This window comes from Mandrillus leucophaeus, unplaced genomic scaffold (assembly GCF_000951045.1).
Source record: "Mandrillus leucophaeus isolate KB7577 unplaced genomic scaffold, Mleu.le_1.0 Scaffold538, whole genome shotgun sequence".
In the NCBI taxonomy this organism is placed as follows: domain Eukaryota; kingdom Metazoa; phylum Chordata; class Mammalia; order Primates; family Cercopithecidae; genus Mandrillus; species Mandrillus leucophaeus.
In genome coordinates, this window is record NW_012105786.1 from 829,050 (window position 1) to 834,180 (window position 5,131).

General features: G+C 47.8%; 1 long non-coding RNA gene across 1 annotated transcript in view; it reads left to right on the forward strand.

Annotated features, from left to right (window-relative positions):
* Nucleotides 1–5,131, forward strand: part of LOC105551906 — a 58,988-nt gene that overhangs the window by 16,582 nt on the left and 37,275 nt on the right. The window contains exon 2 of the long non-coding RNA XR_001007916.1: nt 2,152–2,358. This is a non-coding gene — a long non-coding RNA (uncharacterized LOC105551906). The remainder of the gene's footprint in view (nt 1–2,151; nt 2,359–5,131) is intronic.

Consider the following 5,131-nt stretch of genomic DNA (forward strand, 5'->3'; position numbering starts at 1 on the left):
TGTTTCTCCTTGAATGATTTCCTCCACTCTTCCCCAAGAACACACATTTCTCTGTGGAAACTGAATTGTTGCTTTTGTCCTTAGTGTCCTGGAAGAATCAAGATAATTTTCTGCATGGCCTTCACGTCAACTCTTTTGATTTCACTCCAGTATTACTCTCTCATAGGCTCCAACAGCCTCAGTTCTTTCACAGAAACTTCCCGAGTTAAAGTCTGCTATGTCTTCCCCACTCTGACATTACGGCATCAGTTTCATCACCTCTTGAGAATTCTCATTCCTCTCCCAACCAGCTGCCTTGGCCTACTTTAGACCACTTTGCTGTGAAAGGAAGTCTCTCTCTCCCCTGGGGTTAAGCTCTCGCTTTCAAGCCATAACCTCACACCTGTCACTCAAGTGCAACCCCTCCCCCACGCCCACTTTCCTCTGGTGGATGAGCATTGTGGTGGAGACGGGGAGGAGGGATGGGAATGGGGGGGGCAGAAGATGGGAGAGGTGGAGATTATTTGCTATTGAAACATTCATCTTAGGAAAAATCAGATCCTTGATTTCCTTCCCTTACGCTTAAAAAAATGCAATTTGGTGTTGTCTTTAATTTGGGGTGAGGTTCCATAATGGGTCCTATCTTTATGGTCTCTGAATGTCTTAATCGGACTCTGACTGCTGCAGCCCAGCGACCAAGTCTTATGACTCCAGGCTGTGTTTCAGCGGGAGAACCTTGCACATTGCTTAACGGGCTGTTTTAGTTTTACACTGTTCAAATATTCGCTGAAGGAAAGAGTGAATTATGCGCCATAGGCCTTAGCTTAGCTGGATGGTGGAATTCACAATTACAGTGTCACACCTCACATCTTAAATTTAAAACTCTCTACCTCAGAAAACATCTTAAATTTAAAAATATTTTTGAGGTTAAAAAAGGTAAAATCTGCAAAACATTTTTTTTTTTTGATCTCCCCAAAGAATGCCTCCTCCCCTCAGCCAAGTATTAAAGAGTGTAATTTCCTCCTTGAGGAAAGTGACATAAGTCATCTGACAGGGCCTGCATGATCCGGGTCACTCACTGCAAGTGCTCCGGCAGCCTCTTCCTAATGCAGAAGCTTCCTGAGCTTGCACATTGGCATCCGTTCGTGGTAAGGCTGGAGGATGGAGCTCTGCTATTTCTTACCTTAGGACTTATGAAGCAAGCATCTGTGGAAGCCAGGGTGACAGAGTCCAAGGTTTGGCTTGCGATTGGCTTCAAGGACAAAGACTTTTGTGTCATCTGAGCAAATATTAGGAATGGGTCACTGCTGTGTGCCACTCACGGCTCACATCTGGGTGTTAGGAAATCCAAACCTGCAGCCAAGGCTGTCTTTCTGGCTGGGTATGAATGTGTCATCTACAAGAGGCTGCAGCCAAGGGCAGAGATCCAGCCAGCAGCTAACCCAACACAGAAGTCACTCTAAGTGCAATGGCCACCCTCTTCCTCTCCTGTTCTCCTGCTCCAGAGGGGACCTTTCTAGGAGTCATCCAGGTGATCGTCTCTGGACAGCCTGAATTAGAACCACTGCAGAAAACCGAGTGTGCACGGCTGAAACCACCCTCTGTCCCGGCCCTTTACCAAGCAGACTGGTCAGCCCAGCGAGGCCCCCGGCATATGGGGCTCAGTTCTTCAGGCTGCCTCCTTGGAAATGGCAGAGCAAAGTCACTGCAGGCTGGGTGCATGCCCTCCCCACCCCGGGGCATGCCAATGGGGTCAGTGACAACTGTTTCCAATTAAGGGCTTTGCTGAGAAGAACAGACTGTGTTCTGGAAACAAAACTCCCTTAAAAAATATCCACTTCATCCTGGACTCAAGATAGGAAATTTCTATGTTGCCAACCAGAAAACGTAAAGGCAAAGGAAAAGCTGGAGAGTCTCTTTTCTAAACCTTCTTTAGAGATATTTAAAGCAAAAATAATTCTCCATGCCTTCCTGAGGGAGCTCTTTAGGCCCAGGGTTGTTTCCTCGACTTCTCTTGCTGATTTGGTGGCGTGTGTGGGCTCATACGCCCCCCTGCAGTAGGGTGTACATCCAGGAAATCATGGAGTAGGGGTTTTGTCCAGGATACCACAAATGAGGTAATCCAAGTGACCATTTGTGGGACAGGTCATTGCGAATGCCTTTCTTTTCTAGGGCAGGAAACGGAAGCTCTTGGGAAGGCGGAAGTTGCACGTGCTCTCACAGTCAACTGTGCTGGAATAGGAGGCCAGGAACCACCTCTGTTGGAGGAGGAGGACCCATCAGGCATCCCTTCAAGAATGCCAAGATCCACAGCAAGCGCTTCCCTTCTATGGGCACAGAAGGGCTGTGGGAGCCAAGAAAATGTGCTTCTGGCCAGAGGTATGTGGCATTCTTTATAATAATAGACATTTGGGAGCATTTACTATATGCTAGGCACTTCTCTTGACATACATTAACTTAATTAACAACCCTATAAAGTAAGTGCTATATTATTGCTAATTTACAGATGAGAAAACTGAGACTTACAAAGGCTAAGTAATTTGTCCAAGGTCACTCTTGTAGGAATTGGCAGAGCCATAATCTGAACCCAGTCAAGTCTGATTCCAGAGCCAGTGCTGTTAGTTCCATGCTGTCCTGTCTCATGCCCCTCACTGTCTGGGTTTTAAGGAAAATTATTTATCTAGTCCATTGTATGACTGAGTATGTTCATGTACATGATTCCATTTGATTTCTTTCTACAGCAGCCCTAGGAGGTAGGTAGATTGAACAACATTGTCCCTATCAGATGACGAGAAAACTAAGACAGAGGTCAAGCATCTTTTACAAGGTCACACATCTTTTACAAGGTCACCTTATTAGTAATAAACTACTCAGGCTCGTCATTTTGAAGAAATGTTTGCTCCATTGACCCACGTGGAGCTAATCTTATGTGTAAGATTAGAAACAAGGAGTAATGCCCAACACCCAATTTGCAATCCCAGTTGATTTAAGACCCAGGACTTAACTCTTACACATCATGACCTCCCTGCAAAATAGAATGGAATCATCGCCTCTAGGTGATACTAGGTTGCCAGGGCAAGATGGGCTTGACCTTCCTCTGGTGATGGATGTTGACCGTAAGGCCACATGGGAAACTGAGTGCTGGGTCGCAGTGCTCCCAGAACTGGCCTGTGGGGGTGCCCTGAAGAAGTGGAGCAACGACAGTCCTTGTTCAGATTACCCTGTCTTCCTGGGTTGCTCCAGCATGTTCTCTATAAGAACTTCAATCCTCCTCTTGGCATCGGAGAATCTCAGGTCTGGTCACCATCAATAAGGAGGGCCCACTTTGGATAGAGTAGCTACGGGTCACCTGACTGGTGGCTGGCTTCCCTTGGTCCAGTGTATGGTTGCGTTTGGCCTGAGCAGGGTTACAAGGCTGATTTCATTCAACATGCAGGACATTTTCCAGAACAACTTCATTGAAAGAGCCTCCTGGACCCCTTTGCTCTGAAGGGGGCTGAGGACTTACTGCCAGGCAGTAACTATCAGTGGCCTGTTAAACACAAAGATAGAGCTTAGAAGAGGCCTTGGAAATGACATTTTATTTTATTAACAATATAGGCCAAGTTTAAAGGGTCAAGACATTTGCTGAGGGTCACTGGAACTGTTCACTGCTGAGCTGGAAGCAGAATCAGGCTTCTGGCTCCAGGTCCAGCACACTACCACTGCTCCCAGGAGATATCAAGATGTAGATTGCCTACTCAAACAAGCCTCTTAGATTAAGGACAAAGGGATGTGGAGTCTACTACCTGCTCCGCTGGATGCTCGCCGAGTACTACCCAATATATTTTTTTAAAAAGCAGGACTTTCTTGGGTATTACCATTTCAGTATCTTCTCTTCTCTCCCAAATCCCTGCTCTGTAATTTGAGATGCTTGCCTGATCTCAGACTCAGTGCAGACGCAGTACAGAAAGCATGAGAAGGCATGAGGAAACCCCGAACAACGGAGCCAGGAATCTGTCTGTCGAAGGGAGAGATGCTGGAAGGGTCAAGCAGGTGGGGAGGTATCAGATGCCACACGTCTGTGGTGGTGACCCTGCTGCCCAACACCAACCCTGCTTCTTGGCAGCGTCTGCTGGACCGTCAGAGGCGTGATTCAGCCAGAGGGCACATCCGAACCCATTAGGCATGGAACACCAAGTAAACAGCCCCTAGGAATGTCTCTGACTTGAATTTCAGCTCATTTACTTGGGAGCATCTGTCCTCTCTGGTTGGAGAAAGGAGGAATGGGGGATAGGGAAGGCTCAGCTTACAATGCCCTTTGGCTAAAGGAGGCTGTGTGGTCTAGGGGGCAGTGGTTCTTGGGATGTTTGGTGGGGGTACTGCAGGGACAGAGGGTGGGGAAAGGGGTGACTGAGGGGACGCCTACTCCTGGCACCCCCACATCCCTGGCTCTCAGCCACTCAGCTGCTATCTGCTCCAGTGCAATTCTGCTTGAATTTCGTTTCAAGTGAAGGTTCTGTGACTAAAACTTTCTGAGAAGCGTTGAACTCATGGGGATGTGTAGGATGAGAGCAAGCAAGGTTTTGAGCTCATACCTGCCAAATAGCTTCCAAGTGACCTTCATCAAAGCTACTCATCCTGAGAGCCAGACCTCGGTCATTTCCACTGCAAGGAAGATTTGCCTGGGCTCTGTCCTCTCTTCCCACATAGGAAAGGGGTCAGGGCAACCGTCTAAGCAGGTGACCCTGCCTCGGAAATGCTCTCATCTTGAGGGCACTCAGACTAGCCCTCCAACCTACCCCCTCTCCCCTCCTATCCCAGATGAACTCAAAGGTGTGACACTAACTGGAAAGATAAAAAGGAAGATTAAAAATCAAGGTATTGGCCAGGCATGGTGGTTCACGCCTGTAGTCCCAGCACCTTTGGGAGGCTGAGGTGGGTGGATCACCTGAGGTCAGGAGTTCGAGACCAGCCTGACTAACATGGAGAAACTCCATCTCTATTAAAAATATAAAATTAACCAGGCGTGGTGGCGTATGCCTGTAATCCCAGCTACTCGGGAGGCTGAGGCAAGAGAATCACTTGAACCTGGGAGGTGGAGGTTGTGGTGAGCCAAGATCATGCCATTGCACTCCAGCATGGGCAACAAGAGAGAAACTCCATCTCAAAA